At 41.3% G+C, this 18,648-nt stretch overlaps 1 protein-coding gene and 1 non-coding gene across 4 annotated transcripts in view; one reads left to right on the top strand and one right to left on the bottom strand.

Annotated features, from left to right (window-relative positions):
- TMEM241 (transmembrane protein 241) overlaps nucleotides 1–18,648 on the bottom strand; it is a 118,938-nt gene that overhangs the window by 24,192 nt on the left and 76,098 nt on the right. The window lies entirely within an intron of this gene.
- On the top strand, nucleotides 4,776–4,884 carry LOC131490711 (U6 spliceosomal RNA). Its single transcript, XR_009251210.1, has one exon. It is a non-coding gene; the product is annotated as a U6 spliceosomal RNA (small nuclear RNA).

The following is an 18,648-nucleotide window of genomic DNA, read 5'->3' as shown; positions in this document are numbered from 1 at the left end:
ACAACCAAGCTAGTACAGGGCAGACAGCTGCAATTTCCCTACTGAAGACCCGGCCAATAATATTTAGGGCTGATCCTCTTTTTCTGGCTGCTTCTTTTTTAAATAAACACCTGGGTAGAACTTCCAAAATGTTAGAAAAAACAGATTCTCTGAGTCATTTGAAAAATTGAAAAAAGCACTTTGAAACCTGTGGTGTTACTTGGATCTGGTCATTTTGAATTTCTCTTGACACGAGAATGGGAAAACGGAACAGAGCATACGTGAAGGCTCTCTATCAACACGAATCAGCAGCTCTCAAATTGTAGCTGAACTCAAAATGCAAACAACACATCAAATGTTTCTCCATCGGCGAAGGAAAGGCTCATTGTTTGCAAATAATGCTGTCCTAGCGAACATAAAATGTGCAACACACATTATTTCCTACAATCCCTGCAACATTTCTGTGAAGTCATACAATGATTTCCATTTTACAGATGAGAAAGCTGATCCATACGAAGGCTAAGTAATCTTTCCAAGGTTACACTGCTAGAATGGAATTCTGATCCAGGTCTTTCTGTCTCCTGAGAACTGGGCTATCTATCACAACTCTCTACTGTCTCAGCACTCTATAAATTGCTGCTGAATAAATCTGCTGAATGTTACATGTTCCAATAGAACAACATGAAAAAAAATTTTCAGGAAATAGAAAAACCTCTTAAGAAGCATGGGTATTGAGGGGCACCTGGGTGGCTCAGTCAGTTAAGCATCCAAGACTCTTGATTTCAGCTCAGGTCATGATCTCATGGCGGTGAGGCTGGGCCCTGAGTCGGGCTCTGCACTGGGTGAAGAGCCTGCTTAGGACTCTCTCTCTTCCTCTCCCTTTGCCCCTCCCCTGCTCATGCATGTACTCTCTCTCTCATAAATAAACAAATAAATAAAGCACGAGCATCAAAAGCCAGTTATGCATTACATAATTCTCAGAGTGAACAGTCAATAGCCTGCCTGAGTATAAATTGAGGAAAATGTGAATAACCACGACTGACTTCCCAGAAGACGCATCAGGACTTGGTGAGGTCTGAGTGGTTCACGCAGCTGTAGCTCAACTCTGATGCTGGGCCAGGGAGTACTTCCGTGAAGAAGTATCTGTTAATCACACAGAATGGGCTCGGAGCTGGGCTGGCTGCAGTGGGGGATTCGAGAAGACACCCACCTACTCCCTCAGTTCCCTGGAGTTAACTCTTTTTCTAATTTCTCGAGAGTTCTAGCTATTCTTGAAAGGCAAAACTTATATACTCCAATGAAAGGTGACACTGAATAACCGCCAAACACTTCCCCCTGAAAGTGCTGAACTCGAAATCCTAATATTTTAAGGGGGCACAGAGGACGGTAAAGAGATCTGAACAGCACAGCCTAACGGTGCAAACATTCGGCAATTTGGGATAGTAGTGTCGACCATGCTTACTGCGGCATCCGTAAGGTAATGATTTGCAAGAGTACAGGGACCAAAGTCAAGAGAACACCTCTTAACTCTCACCTAAAGAAAAACAGTTGTTTTCACAGGTGAAAATCCTTTCTGGGGGAGAGAGGGCAGTGCAGAGATAATAACAGGTGATTGGATCCTTGAATTCCTTCTTAGAATTAGAACTAACACAGTGTGACAATCTTGTTTCTTTTTTAGGGGGAGGGGTAGTCATTGTACAAAAGACTACCCAGAGACTTGAAAACAATGACTCCTAACTCCAGTTTCAATAAAAAAAAATGGAAGAAGCACTTTAATACTCACCAAATTCTTTACAGTTCAAATTTTGCGCCTGGGAAAACCCCCAACACTTTGCACCTTATTTGGGCATGTTAATGGCGAGTGGGGACACTCTGCCAGGTGTTAGGAATATAACCTTGAGTTAAGCCTCCGACTCTTGATTTCGGCTCAGGTCATGATCTCACCGTCATATGATTGAGCCCCACGTTGGGTTTTACGCTGATGGCACAGAGCCTGCTTGGGATTCTTTCTCTCCCTCTCTCTGCGTGCCCCCTCGCTGTGTGCACACACCTCTTCCCCCTGCCCTCTCAAAATAGATAAACTTAAAAAAAGAAAAAAAGATATTCCCTGACCTCCTTGGGCTCACAGGCTCATACCCAGGTGGCTGGCTTGGAAGGAGTGATCTGATTATTTTGATTTTTCTAATTTGCCTGATCCTTGTCCTTCCTTTTCTTCTCCTGACATGGAGGTGAGGGAAAGTGGGGGGTATTTTATCAACTCTTGACTAATCACCTACCACATTCTGGGCCAAACATCGTGCATCTGGAAACTGTACAGAAAACACACAAACCCCAAATAGGGAATAATGGCCTGAGACGAAGCAGAAAAGAAACGAGGTGGAATTTTCCTTGGAGACAGATGTGACTGGGGGGTCTGCTCCCTGTGCAGACCCCCCAGCCTCCGGAAGTCCCAGGAGGAGAAGACAGATGTGGAGGTGTAGCCTGGGAGATCCTGTTCCCCTTACAACTACCACCCCACCCCCAAGACCCCCTAGAAGGGCACAGAAACAACGTAATTAAATGACAAATCTAACACTAGCTGTGTTTACATGGTACCAGGCAATTCACTGTTGACTGAAAAAACTTTTCTTGCTGGGTATTTGACTGACTCGCTATTTGGGATCCATATAAACAAGAACAACCTGCCTGTTGGCCTGGCCTTACAGACACATTTACTTACATAGAAACAAAAACATCACCACAGGTCTTTCAAATCCACATGTTACTCCTTTCTATTTGTGTCAAAACTCCGCCTTCCCATCATAAGAGTCTGCACCTTTGAATTTCCCAAGGAAGGTTTCACTGTGTTAGCTTTGACTACTTCAGCTCCTTCTCTCGTGACCCAGGCAACTCATTTCTGCCCACACAGCCCACCCTCTGGTTTGGGCACACACAGGAGAGCTCTTTGCTGATCACCCTGTGTTGGGCCACACCTCGGAGAACTTAATTTTAGGGATACGGAGGGAGGGTCTTTACAAGGAAATGATAAATGCACAAAGGAAGGAATGTGTGCATCCAGAGAAGGAGAGCATTACTGGGGGCAGCTGGAGGTACTGCATGAGGTAACGAGCAGAATTCCACCTTTCCCTGTCTCTGACGCGAGGGCACAAACCTGCAAAGATGTGTAAAATAACATCAGCAGATTCAGGCATTTACTCAGCACTCGTGTATGCAATCCTATCCTACAGTGAACAGAGTACTCACCAGTGTATCCTCCAGCAGAGGCCTTGTGAACATCCCTAATTAACTGGACTTTGTGTCGCAAAAATCACTTTAATTTCAGTTATGTTAAATTATATACAGGAATGCCTGGGTGGCTCAGTCGGTTAAGCTTCCAACTCTTGATTCTGGCTCAGTTCATGATCTCACCATTCGTGAGTTCGAGCCCTGTGTCAGGCTCCGCGCTGACCGTGCAGAGCCTGCTTGGGATTCTGTCTCCCTCTGCCCCTCCCCTGCTTGTGCTCTTTCTCCTCTCTCTCTCTCTCTCTCTCTCTCTCTCTCTCTCTCTCAAAATAAATAAATAGACTTGAAAATTTTTATATATAAACCGTGGAGCCAGGAAATTTGTAGAAATTCAGGGTATTTCCTTAGTAAATGAACTGATACAAATTCATTCAGGTCAAAAGTTGTGAAAGCGAGCATTGTTATCATATTTTTGCAGCAGAGAACACTGTGATGGTCAATGGCACTAAAAATAGCTGAGAAAAGAATTAGGAGTTCATAACTGGAAACAAGAAAACAACAACCTTATCCAAAGTAGCAAAATGTCCGTTAGCATCCCTCCCTATGAATTTTTCTGACAATAGGAAATGGAATTTAATTTTTTTTCTCTGATCCATAACTGTATGTCTCCTCCCCTGTGCCCTCTGGGAAAACCTTATTCATAAACGTTTAATTCCCAGATAACTAAATTCTTTGCTGACTGTTTCCATACAGCTCCACAACAACAAGGCAGCTCCTGAACTTGCCACTTCAAGTTCCTGTCGCTTCAGCAGTGATGTCATGGAAAGACATCCCCACGTGCTGTGTTTGTTGCCCAGCTAGAGACTGTAAAGGAAATTATGCTCTGCCTCTAGGTTTTAATTTTCCATGAAACGTTATTCTCATTGCCAGAGCTGCCTAAACTGTGAAAGAAAAGTGATTTAATTAGGTCATGGCCATAGTTAGATTTTTAAGCACACTCTTCTGACAGAAAAGTCATATTTCACAGCTTTGTTGGGTTTAATAATTTATTTTCATCAAACCATTCCTGACATGTTACGGTGCTGAATAACAACGGAGGGAGGAAGACGTGAGAAACACTAACTGCTGTGCGGAAAGTTATCTCTTCAAGTGAGCTTTCCTTTTCTTTTCTTTTCTTTTCTCTTCTTCTTTTTTCTTCTAACATTTATTTATTTTTGAGAGAGAGTGCACAAGCAGGGGAGGGCCAGAGACAGGGGGGACAGAGGATCTGAAGCGGGCTCTGTGCTAACAGCGGTGAGCCCAATGCAGAGCTCAAAGTCATGAATCGCGAGATCATGACCTGAGCTGAAGATGGACTGAGCCACCCAGGTGCCCCTCAAATGAGCTTTTCACTGTCCCAGCAAGAGAGGTGGAGTCTTAGGCTGATTAGAGGGAAGACTGAGTCGGGGAGGCTCCTCTTTCCTGATTCCCTTTCCCCATTCAGTAAGTGTGGAAAGACAGTGACAGGCTCTCCACACCCAACAGGCGGTGACGATGACAAGAATGATGAGGAAAATAAAGGAAAGGAAGTAACTGTGCCCACTTTGGCACCATATGTACTAAATTTGGAACATTACCGAAAATGATTAGCATGGCCCCCTGCACAAGGATGACACACAAATTCATGAAGCGTTCCCTAGTTTTCTGTAACTACGTGAGGTGATGGATGTTAACTTGTTACAGTGATTGTTTTGCAATATATACAAAATCAAAATCATCATGTTGTGCACCTTAAGCTAATAGCTATATGTCAATTATATCTCAATAAAACTGGGTGGGGCAGGGAAGGGGTAACAGTAGCAACAGAGTAGGAAGAGGGAGAGAACTAACACTGTTCAGCAGAGACGACCTAGTGAGAGCAAAACGTGATGGGCATCATAACTCTACTCCCAGGACTTCCCATAGTCTTTTCTCTGTGTGTGTGTGCACACCCGCACGTGTGTGTATTCTCGTGCATGCCGGATACTGAACCTAAGAAGTCTCATTCCTGAACCTGAAAGATTTGTTTACTTGTCACCTCCTCAAAAGTTCAACTTATGATTCAAAATCAAGCCTTGAAACTTCTGTACAAATACATCTAAAAACTTAAGCAAAGAGTAAACAATTATGTTATTTAGAAGACACGAAATTTGTGTGATCCCATATTAAAAGACACTAAGCTGTTCCTTCTTCTTTAGAAAAAATATTTCTACCAGAAATGGCAAGAGTTTTATCAATGGTCTTGGAGACATTTTAAAATTCCAAACATCGAACCCTCACAGCATCTGTTGACAATGCTTTTACAAGTTCATCCTATACACAAAACAGGCTTAATTTTACCCAGTAAACTGACATTGCCAAGACTCCTTCTTGGTTCAATATCTTGGTAATAGGTCAAGAGAAATGTCCACATGTCATTGAAAAAAGAAAGACATTAGTCTGTGCTCCCAAGATCTGGCAAAACAGCCGGAGAGACAGCTAGTCAAAACTCAGAAAAATTCTTATCCTTTTAAGAGATCTTCATAAGGATAAATCCGTCAGAGGCTGAAACTTACCAGTAGATCTTCTCACCCCTTTTAAGAGCAACCCCTATAGAGGAAACACAGTTCAGGATGGCGGTCTGTTACTACACAGGGAGATGTTGTTATGGAGACAGCTCTGAAGGCTCCCTGGCAATCCCAGTGTATAATTAAGGCTCCATCACAGAACAGCCAGCAGGGTGGTCTCCATGGGAACCAACAAACACACATTGTCACGGGCCTAGCAACTGTTCTGAATCAATGACTCTTTATATAGGTTTAAAAACATTGTGAATGGGGCATCAATTGCTTGTTTTGTTAGACAATGTCTGATTAAATATGTGTGAGAGACCCCGTTCTCATGCATGCTGAATTTCCAGTAGTGTCTAGAGTAGGCTGCCCATAGCTAAATTCACTTACCTAGAACTAGGAAATACAAATGATAAATTCAGACTCAGGAAGTCACTGGTTAATTTGGTGGAAGAATTAAACCAGTGGTCGATAGTGCCAGGGAGGACCGGCACCCATTCTTCTATGGCTGTCTAAATATTATCCCATCCTCTCAGTACACTCGACGTTATTATTACATTTGTTTACAGATGAGCACACATCTAGAAGGTGGCAGACCTGGGACTCAAAGATAGGTCAGAATGAAGTCCCGGTCCAGGTTTATATAACTCTACATAATAATGCTCTTTGTTTCCGTACCACATTATCACGCCCCAGCTACCCTCACAGACATGATCTCATATATTCTGCTTTTACCTTGAAACATTGGGGAGTTCAGTTCTAGAATTTTCTAATTTTGCAATATTTTCTTCCTTGATCTTTCTTTGTCTGCCTGCTCTACTTCTGCACCCACCACGCACTCCAGGTTTGAAGATTTACATGGGACCCTTTCTAGGAAGGTTTCCCCCATGTCTAGAAAGGTTTACCTGGACTGTGTGAGAAGCATTTTCCTAAGCAGCAAAGGGAAAGGAAGCCCATTACATAAGATTCTGACTGCTCAAACTCTAATAACAGCAGAAAACATTCCAATTAACTGCTTGACATAATCTTCTATGACAGAAGGCAGACTTGGGTGATAGGGATGGAAGGTGAGATTGCCGATTCCTACTTTATTCTGATGGGTTCTATTAAGGACTTTTTTTTTTTTGAGAGAGAGAGAAAGTACGAGTGCATGCACACATGCGTGCAAGCGGGGGTGGGAAAGGGCAGAGGGAGAAAGAGGGAGAGAATCTCAGGCAGGCTCCACACTCAGCTTGCAGCCCCACACGAGGCTTGATCTTGAGACTGTGAGATCATGACCCGAGCTAAAATCAAGAGTCAGATGTTACCGACCGGGCCACCCAGGTGCCCCTATTAAGGACTTTTAAATTCTGGCAAATGCTTTATTAAGTAGGTACTGATAATCAATGATCAGTCTCCTGGCAAATCATCATTATATATAATCCTACAATTGAATGTACACATCATCAGCATTTAGCCTTAAATATTAGATTCATCAACACTGTCAGAGCTCACTCGAGTCATAACATTTCTAACATTTCTGAGCTACCTGATCAAAACCAAACAGTGAGGCTCTTTCCTTGTTCCCCTGAAACCCCAGTCCCATGCATCTCTTGGGAAAGCCTCCTTCCCATTTTTCACTGCCCTTCTACTGAGGCTCAGGAAAAGGGCTGTCTTCTCTAAAGTGAGCCCCCATTCCCCTTCCGTCTCCCATTGAAGTTCATTATTCTCCCTATTTCCCCTCATTCTTCAGCATCTCCAAATCTCTCTGTATATGGCGTCTTCTTTTCTAGTTTCAAATATGCCCAAGTCCTTCTTTCCTCAGAAAAGAAATTATCTTTGCTAGATCTGACTATCCCCCTGCCCACCACCAGTCACAATCTCCTTCCCGCATCTGTGTATTCTTGGATATTTATGATCTATCTTCCGCCCCCCTCCCACCCTGTGCTTATAAAACTTTTTCCTGCAAGACCAGTAATGTCCTTGGTCTAGGCTTATCCCAATCCAAATCTCTCTGACCTCTTGGCAGCATTTTGCTTTACTCCTTTAAACTCTTCCTTAGACTTCCCCACAGAGAACTTGCCCAGCTTTCCTTGGCTATCACTTCTCTCTCCCACACATTATTGATCTCTGGTATTGAAGTATCTCCCAAGAAAGGCTTAGCCCTCTGCTCTGCTCCACCCACATCCTCTTGCTCCTGCAGTGAGCTCATCTATTTCTTCACGTTCCTTTTTTTTTTTTTTTTAGTTTTTTTTTTTCACACATTCATTTTTGAGAGACAGAGACAGCGCACAAGTGGGGGAGGGGCAGAGAGAGAGGGAGACACAGAATCAGAAGCAGGCTCCAGGCTCTGAGCTGTCAGCACAGAGCCCGACACGGGGCTCGAACCCACGTACCGCAAGATCATAACCTGAGCCGAAGTCTGACACCCAACCGCCTGAGCCACCCAGGCGCCCCATTCACGTTCCTTTTTTAAAAACGTGTTTGTTTATTTATTTATTTATTTAGAGAGAGAGGGAGAGAGTGCACACGTATATGTGTGAGAAGGGGAGGGGCAGAGAAAGAGAGGAAGAGGGAGAATCCCAGGCAGGCTTCACTGTCAGAGCAGAGCCCAATGCGGGGGTCAATCTCATGAACCTTGAGATCATGACCTGAGTGGAAATCAAGAGTCGGACACTTAACCAACTGGGCCACCCAGGCGCCCCTCTTGACGTTCTTGATTCCAACTCCACTGCTCTAGGCGGAGCCCAAATGGACACATGAAGCCCTGAGCTCTGCCCTCCCTTTTACCCCATGTGTCCAGCACAAAGCAGTTCCATTTAGATGCTCCCTCACCATACACATCTGTCTAAAATAGATTTCACCAGCTTCCCTCCCCAAAGATGTTCTTTCATAATCCCCCCACCCGTTTCTGTGATGCCATGGAAGTCTCATGTCTCAAGCCACAAACCTTGGGGTCATTTGTAAACCTCCCTATCGGCCACTCCCTGGACCCAAACGACTATCACACACTCCCTACTGCTCTAAAAGGATCTGGGTCTTTGTTATCTAATTCTTTGATCACATAACACTTATGTGATAGATTAAACAATCACAATTTCTTTTTCATCAGACTGTCAGTCAAGTTGACCTTTCACTTTTATTGCCATCACTCACTACTTTGATTCACCTCCCTTCTAAATGCTTGGAACTCATTTCCAACATGACTTGCCTTTAGACGGTCTCATTCAAAAGTTCACAGTGATCTCCAGGGCATGGCTTTTAGGGCTTCCTAACTGTCTCTTCCAGGCCCATTTCCACCCTCACATCCTCACACTCTCCTCCTCCTCTGGTCAAATTTATTTCCTCATGGTTCCCACGTGCACGTCCTGCCTCGGGACCCCTGCCGTTCATCCTGGAAGGCTGTCCTTCCATTTCCACTTCTCCCAGGCAACCTGGGCTTGCAGGGGTCAGTTCGGTCTCTCCACCACCTCAGCCCACTTGGAGCTTCCCTTTACCCAACTCCTGAAGTCAGTACTACCCCGCTTAGCAATGTACTGTAACAGTCTCACCCTGTCACTCTTATCTCCTCCTCTGGATTATAAGATGCACTCGGCAGGCCCTACACATATACTAACCCATTTTCCCCACCCCATACTCCAAAGGTTTCCCCAATAAAGGCTGACTGGTAGAATCATGTCCAAAAAGAAGGCCATTCAAAGAGAGACCACATACCTTGATATCAGGCACTTTTAATACTACCCAAACTGAAAGGATCTAGTATACCATGAAGTCCCATGGAAATAGCAGTTGTTTCTGGTAGGCAGTAAATTATGACACATTGTCAGGGAAGGGACTGGGGGACACAAGCAAGGTACCTAGGGTGCAACATTTAAGGGGGCACTCATTGTTCTCAGGTGCCGACCCCACACTGCATGATGGCCCTCATCCCAGCCCTGTGCATGTGAAAAATGAGACTCTTAACATTCAAAATACAAACTAAACCAAATCAAGAGACACATACAAGGCAAGCTATAGAAAAATCTTTCCCAGGGCCATAGAGAACAAACTAAGACTTGGTTTCCTGGTCTACCACTGAGTCAGGACAAAATGGCGGCAGCAACTATGGCATTAACTTAAAGGAAAAAAGCATTCTTATGGAAGCAGCTTTGAAATGGAGAGCAAAACCTGGATTCTAAGGGCCTAGAGGGCCAGAGCTGCTGTCTGGGAATGAATCTTCTCTCCTGGCTCATCCTCAACATAAACTCACTCTGGCCTCAGTTGCTTCTTCCCAGTGGATGCTGAGAACACCAGTCAGTTTGAAGTTAACCAGGATGAGACAAGGCACTATTCAATCCGGAAAAAATTCTCACATGATAACTTAAATCTACTAGAGAAACCCATTAGCATACCACATCTTCCTTATATGTCTACACATTTCATTGCTTTCGTCTTAAATTCATTCACTTTTTCCTGCATCAGTGCTTTACAAGTGGGAAGAGATTCCAAGATTTTATGAAGATGAAGTTAGATTTCACACGCCCAAATTTATCAAACTGAAGGGAGAAATAAAAAAAGTTGCTAAAAAGGTTGCTTTTTAGAAGGTTTCTTCTTTAAAAAATGTTTGTTTGTTTGTTTGTTTGTTTGTTTGTTTTGAGACAGAGAGTGAGCAGGGGAGGGGCAGAGAGAAGAGAAAGAGAATCCCAAGCAGGCTCCGTGCTGTCAGCACAGACGCTGACAAGGGAATTGATCTCACAAATGATGAGCTCATGACCCGAGCCAAAATCAAGAGTTGGACATTTAATTGACTGAGCCACCCAGATACCCTGAGAATGTTTCTTAAATTCACAGATAGAAAAACAAGAATAACAATGGTAACAATATAAAGTGACTTCAAAGGCCCTTTTTTTTCCCATGCTGAGCATTCTCAGACCTAAAGAAGATACTAAGATAAGGACCAGAGAGAAGCTTGGATACCTTAGAAGTGATGAAGTTCATGTGACAACTCCTTGGAAAATAGCAGAGAATGGATCCTTCTGGAGCAAGGAAGAAGGTGCCCTCAGCCTCTTCTGAATGACCTTCCTTTCTGAGTGTCTTTGAGTTTTTCCACAGAATCCAAATTCTCCTCTGGGGCCAACGGAACATCCTTCTGAGTCATTTTCCGAACATGCTGGCACTCACTAGAGTCACAATGACGTCATGGGGAAATGTTGTATTGCTAAGTACAATTATGTTGTATTTCAAATGTCAGCACATTCTGATGTGTAGGTGGTCCAAAGAATGGGACAGTATTATGCCACTGAGGATAACAGAGCTTATTTTCAAACAGAAAAGAAAAAGGAGGAGGAGGGGAGGGAGAAAAAGAGAGACTACTGAAGCTAGAAGAGACCTTAATGGCTCATCTAATCCAATCTTCAACATTTAAGGAGGATTAGCATTAAACCTTAGCAGCCAATTAAAAACCCTTATACTTTTGAATCAGCTACAGAGAAGGAAATGATGAACCTCACCTCCCTCCAAGTTTAAAAGAAAATGAAAAACTTAAATAGGTAAAAAGGAGGCTCATGAAAGTAGTGGCCAAACAGGCAAAGGCATACACAAGAAAAATATCCTTCCTAATACCAAAAGACAATATTTAAGCACTATTCTTTGAGTACTTTGCAGCTTTCAGGTATGGTTTAATGCCATAAAATCCACCCACTATAAATGTAAAGTTCAATGATTTTTTTAAAGTGGGCTCCACGCCTAGCACAGAGCCCAATATGGTGCTTAAACTCATAACTCTGAGATCAAGACCTGAACTGATATCAAGAGTGGGAGGCTTATCTAACTGAGCTGCCCAGATGCCCCAAAAATTCAATGATTTTTTTAACTGTTTATTTTTATTTATTTTTTGAGAGAGTAAGTGTACACACCAGCAGGGGAGGGACAGAGACAGAGGGAGAGAGAGAGAATCCCAAGCAGGCTTCACACTCAGCACTGAGCCCAACATGGGGCTCGATCTCACAACCATGTGAGATCACGACCTCCACCAAAATAAAGAGTAAGATGCTTAACCGACTGAGCCATCCAGGCACCCCCAAAATTCAATGATTTTTAATGAACACACTTAATAAATTAATTTAAATGATGGTGCAACCAACACCACAACCCAATTTTAGAACATTTCCATGAACTGAAATAACTTCCTTGAGCCTATCTGTAGTCAATTTTTGCTCCAAGAAACCATCACTATGCTTTCTGTCTCCATAAATTTGCCTTTTTTGGAAATTTCAATAAATGGAATCATACTCTATGTATTTTTTTGCACTGGCTTCTTTCACTTAGCATAACGTTTTTGAGATTCATCCATGTTGCAGCAATGAGGTAATAGTCCATTCCTGTTTATTGCCAAATAGTATTCCATTGTATGTGAACAGTACATCTCTTTTATACATTCACCAACTGATGGCCATTTAGATATTGTCCAGTTTGCGGCTATTATGAATAATGCTACTCTTGAGTGTTCATGTTAAAGTCTTTTTGTTTTCATTTCTCTTGGGTAGAGTTCTAGGAACAGAATTGCTGAGCTATTTAGTCAGTTTATGCTTAGCATTTTAAGAAACTGGCAAGACAGTTTTCTAAAGTGGCTATACCATTTTACATTCCTACCAGTAATTTATGAGGGTCCCAGTTTATCCACATCGTCGTCAGCTCTTGATATTGTCTATATTTTTTTATTACAGCCATCTTAGTGAGTGGGTAGCGATATCTCATCATGATTTAATTTGCATTTCCCTAATGGCTAATGACATTGAGTTCCTTTTTATGGACTTCACAAACCATTCATATATCTTCTTTGGTGAAATGTATGCCTATTCATATCTTTTTTTAAGAGTTTTTATTTAAATTCCAGTTAGTTAACATACAGTGTAATATTGGTTTTAGGAGTACAACACAGTGAATCAATACTTCCATATCACCGGGTACTTATCACAAGTGCCCTTCTTAATCCCCATCACCTGTTTCACCCACCGCCCCCACCTTCGCCCTGGTCTTCAGTGTGTTCTCTATAGTTAAGAGTCTGTTTCTTGGTTTGCCTCTCTCTCTTTCTTTATTTTTTCCTTTTTCTTGTTGGTTTTGTTTCTTAAATTTCACATATGAGTGAAACCATGTTATCTGCCTTTCCCTGACTGATTTATTTCTCTTATTAGCATTACACTCTCTAGGTCCACCCACGTCATTGCCAAGTAGCAAGATACCATTCTTTTTATGACTGAGTAACATTCCATTATATAGATATTTATGTATTCACATCTTTCAACCATTTTTTGGTTGGGTTGTATGTAGTCTCACTGAAGAGAGTACAAAGAATTCTTTATATATTCTAGAAACAAGTCCTTAATCAGATACATAATTTGCAAATATTTTCTCCTAGGCTGTGGCTTTTCATTTTCTTAACAGTGTCTTTTGATCATTAATTTGATTTGCATACTATTTTAATTTAAATGAAGTCTAAGCCTGGGGCACCTGTGTGGCTCAGTCAGTTAAGTGTCCAACTCTTGATCTCAGCTCAGGTATTGATCTCAGTCAGGGTCATGGATTCAAGCCCTGCGTTGGGCCGCACACTGGGTGTGAAGCCTATTTTTTAAAAAAATGAAGTCTAATTTATCAATTACTTTCTGGCTTATGCTTTTGGTGTCATATCTGAGAACTCTTTGCTTAAACCAAGGTTGGTAAGATTTCCTCCCGCAGTTTATTCTAAGAGTTTTCTAGTTTTAACTCCTATATTTAGGTTTACTATCCACGGTTGAGTTGATGATAAGAGAGAGGGTTTAAGTACTTTTTTTTTTTTTTTTTTTTTGCATACCTGGTTGTTCCAGCACCATTTGTTGAAAAGAAAATCCTTTCCCTGTTCAATTGCCTTGGCACTTTTATTGAAAGTCCACAGACCATAAATGCCTATCCAATGCCAATACCATAATGTCTTGATTATTCTAGCTTTATAAAATTCTAAAATCATGAGTTTAAATCCCCCAACTTTCTCTTTCTTTTTAAAGTTTATTTATTTATTCTGAGAGAGAGAGCATGTGTGGGAGAGGGGCAGAGAGAGAGGAGGGCAGCGAGAATCCCAAGTAGGCTCTGCACTGTCAGCACAGAGACCCACCTAGGGCTTGAACTCATGAACCAAACCGTGAGATCATGATCAGAGCTGAAATCAAGAGTTGAATGCCCAACTGACTGAGCCACCCAGGTGCCCCTGTTTTTCTTTTTCTAAATTGTTTTGGCTATTGAATTTCCAAATAAACTTCAGGATCGGTCTGTGGATTTGTACAAAGCGTTTGCTGGGATTTTGACAGGGATTACATTAAATCTATTCATCAACTTAGGAAGAATTTCCATCTTAACATCGAGTCTTTCCATTTATTGAGATCTTAGATTTCTCTGAGACTTTACAGTTTTCAGTCTTGAACTGCTTTGTTAAGTTCCTAAGTATATTTTTAATGCTTTTATGAATGAAATTATTTTCTTAATTTCATTTTTATGAACATGACTGTTCATTATTAATACATAAAACTATGAATGATTTTTGTACATTGATCTTGTATCTGAGACCTTGATAAATCGTTTATTAGTTCGATTAATGTTTTTATAGATTTCTTAGGATTTTCTACATGTAGGATAAATGTCATCTGTGAATATAGACTATTTAATGTTTTCCTTTCTAATTTGGATGCTTTTTTTTTGGTCTTATTGCACTGCCTGATAGAAGTGGTGAGGCACAAACATTCTTGTACTGTTCCCAATCTTAGGGAGAAAGTATTCAGTCTTTCACCATTAAGCATAATGTTAACTATAGGTTTTTCACATGTGCTTTTTATCAGGCTGAGAAGATTCCCTTCTATTACTAGTTTGTTGAGAGTCTTTTTTTAAAAAAAAAATTTTTAACGTTTATTCATTTTAAAAGACAGAGAGAGACACAGCATGAGTGGGGAAGGGGCAGAGAGAGGGAGACACAGAATCTGAAACAGGCTCTGGGCTCTGAGCTGTCAGCACAGAGCCCGATGCGGGGCTCGAACTCATGGACTGCAAGATCCTGACCTGAGTTGAAGTCAGAAGCTCAACCGACTGAGCCACACAGGTGCCCCGAGAGTCTTTTTTAATCATGAATGGATGTTGGGTTTTTGTCAAATCATTTTTCTGCACCTACTGACATGGCTCCTTTTTTATTCTTTATTCTGTAAATATAATGTATTATAGTACTTTCCATTTGTTAAACCAACTTTGCATTGCTGATAAATCTCACTTGATTATGGTATAAAATTCTTTTTCTATGTTGCCAGATTCGGTTTGCTACTGTTGTGTTAAAGATCCATATTCATGGAGAATATTGGTCTATAATTTTCTTATGATTTTATTTAGTCTGGCTTTAAGTATCAGAGCAACTCATAGAATAAATTGGGAGTTATTCTCTTTCCTCTGCTCTCTAAGAGAACTTGTAAAGAAAAAATATTTCATTTAAAAATATTTGACAGAATTCATCAGTAAAGCCCATTGGACCTGAGCTTTTCTTTAGGTAAAGACGTTTAATCACTACTTACATTTATTTACTTGTTATGAGTTTATTCAGATTTTCTATTTATTCTTGAGTCAATTTTCCTGGTTTGTACGTTTCTGGGAATTTGTCCATTTCCTCTAAATTGTCTACTTTGCTGGTATAATATGAATAAAGTTATTCATAATATATAATCCTTTTAGTTTATATAGAATCAGTGGTAATGTCCCTGATTTCATTTCTAATTTTGATAAGTTGTATCTTCTTTCTTATTTTCTTAGTTAGTCTAGCTAGAAAATAAATAATTCTCCCGTGTGATTCTTTGCCTCATGGGCTATTTAGAAGTATGTTATTTAATTTCCAAATAAATGTTTTTTTCTAGATTTTTTTTTCTGTTGTAAATTTATTTTCTTTTTTCTTTTTTTTTTTTTTAATTTGAGAGAGAAAGAGAAAGTGTGAGTTGGGGAGAGGGGCAGAAAGGGAGAAAGAAAGACAGAGAGAGAGAGAGAGAGAGAGAGAGAGAGAGAATCTTAAGCAAGCTTCATGCTCAGCACAGAGCCTGAAGCAGGGCTGGATCCCACAACACCAGGTTCATGACTGGAGCCAAAATCAAGAGTCGGATGCTCAACAAACTGAGCCACCCAGGTGCCTTGTTGTAAATTTCTAATTTAGCTCTGCTGTGGCCAGAGAACATATGTTAAATGATTTTGATCTTTTCAAATTTACTAAGACTTGTTTTGTGACACAGCATAACACTTAACCTGAAGAATGTTCCATGTATGTTTGAAAAGAATGTGTTTTCTGCAGTCAATGGATAGAGTGTCACATGTCAGTTATGACAAGTTGGTTGACAGTATTGTTCAAGTCATCTGTACCTTCTATACTCTTACTTTTCTTCTGGAACTCTTATATATGTTAATATGCTTGATGTTGTCCCACAGGTTTCTGAGCCTCTGTCCATATTTCTTCAATTATTAAACAGTCTTTGTTCTTTAGATTGAACAATTTCTTTTGCTCCACATTTCAGTTCACTTAGTTTTCCTTCTGCCCTTCAAGTCTGTTATTGAGTACCTCTAGAGGATTGTTCATTTCATTTATTATACTTCTCAACTCCAGAATTTCCACCTGGTTCTTTTTTTTAATTATCTCTCTTTATTGAGATTCTGTATTCACTGACTCTTTCAATTCTTTAAATATGGTTTCCTTTAGATCTCTAAGCATATTTAAATAGCTGCTTTGCAGTCTTTTTCTGCTAAGTCCTATATCTGAGGACAGACACTCAGACACAGCTCCCATTAACTGCTTTTTTCCTGTGTATGGATCACGCTTTCTTGTTTCTTTGAATGCCCCTAAATTTTTTGTTAAATATTGGACATTTTAGATAACATATGGTAGCAACTTTGGATTCTGACTTTTCCCCAGAGCATTGTTGTTTTGCTTATATAGTAATTTGCCTGGACTAAGTCAACGAAATCAGTCTCCCATATACGGTACAGCTGCTGACGTCCTTAATTTTTTTTCTTGTTTTTATTTTTAAGCTTTTTCTGGCTTTCTAGAAGCCATCCACATGTCTGCATAGCTTAGTGTTCTAGCAAAGACTAGTCAGAGGTTTTGCTCAAACACCTTCAGCCAGAAAGGCTTCTCTCTGCTTCTGACTGTGTGTGGGCTGGGGAGTACATTCAAACTTCAGGCTGAAGTTTTTCATGTCTGCCCCAGCTTTTACTTTCTATTGGCTCTCTCCCATCTCCTCTGTGCGTGCACACAGGCTCTGCTGGCCAGGGACATGTGGGTGTTTTGGGCACACTCCATCTCTGCTACTCGTGCACACAGACTCCAGTCAACCTGGGACACATGAAGAGCTATCAAGCCCCTGATGGCTGTCTCACCTCCCCGAACTACCTACTAGTCCCCAGCTAGACCACTGGTCCATTGCTTGCCCCAAAGAGGACTGTAAACTCAAGATAGTGGAGATACTAGCTCTTTTTACTGATTTACCACTGACATGGCCACTTTAACTAAAAATACTCCAAATAGAATATTCTGGAAGTGGCAGCAAGGCTGCTGGTTTTCACAGCCTGCCCTGCTCTAGTTGAAATAACACACTGACAGAGCTGGGGAGGAGAGAATGGGAGCAACCTGAGGTAAGAACGCCACAGGCTCACGCTGTTCCTACCCAAAGTTTAGCAGTTTTCGTGAACAAATGCTTGCTTCCCAGTTTGTTGCATGCCTTTGGTCAATTTTTAGAGAGCTGAAATGGATATTTTTGACAATCTTTTCCCAGCTTTCCAGTTACTTTTTGTGAGGAGGATTTGTCAACCTCTTCATTCTGTCATGCAAGAAGTCAGTATCTCAGTCACTCTTCACATTTTGCTATAATTAGAATTATTAATGCTGTTAAAAGGAAGAACTATACAGGTGAAAATATTACCATGAAATGTTGTTTTCAAAGAAAAATGTTTGTTTTTGTTTTCTGGCAGAAAAAATCAACAAACATAAAGACGAGTGAAGATCTAAGCTTAAATGATGATTTCATGAGATTAAGTTAAAAAATCTCATTTCTCAGGGGCACCTGGGTGGCTCAGTCGGTTAAGTGTCTGACTTTGGCTCAGGTCATGATCTCAAGGCTCATGAGTTCGAGCCCCGAGTTGGGCTCTGTGCTCACAGCTCAGAGCCTGGAGTCTGCTTCAGATTCTGTTTCCAGCTCTCTGCCCCTCCCTCCCTCTCTCTCTCTCTCTCTCTCTCTCTCTCTCTCTCTCTCTCTCTCTCTCAAATATAAATAAACATTTAAAAATTAAAAAAAAGAGAGATCTCATTTCTTAGAAGCAACACCTAGGGCCCTACGACTTGACTCCTTCACAGACATGAGAGAAATGAATGACATGCTCCACTAGGAAAAAGTTAGTCCCAAAGCATCTCAGTCACGACTGAGCATCCCCCAGCTGCTTTTCCTGTTTCTTATTTTCCAACTTCTCTATCATAGGCCTCAACCATGGTCATCAGATATGCAACGGACATTCCTAGAATAGTCTGTTGTTTGCAGTCTGGACACCGTCACAGCCCCATTCCTGCCCTGTGCATCCAGGAATCCAGTCTCGTAGAACTGGAGAAGACTTAGAGATTTTGGGGGGCAAAACCTTTCACGTTGAGATGGGGAAATTAAGGCTTAGGGGAGGTAAGGGGATTATCCTTTCCAGGAGTGTGATAAAGATTATGTCGTGCTGATAAAATAGAGGACCTCAGAAACCGTTACTGGAATGAGTGAGTTATCAAGTTCAGGGCCAATGACTGGGAATGGTTTCAGGAAGATCAAACACATGCTCCAAGAACACTGGACATGAAGGCTCCTGAGGTTGATTTTTCCCAACTTCCCTCTTTCTTCCCTCTTTC

Source organism: Neofelis nebulosa, chromosome 11 (genome assembly GCF_028018385.1).
Source record: "Neofelis nebulosa isolate mNeoNeb1 chromosome 11, mNeoNeb1.pri, whole genome shotgun sequence".
NCBI lineage: Eukaryota > Metazoa > Chordata > Mammalia > Carnivora > Felidae > Neofelis > Neofelis nebulosa.
This window is presented reverse-complemented; position numbering and strand designations above follow the sequence as displayed.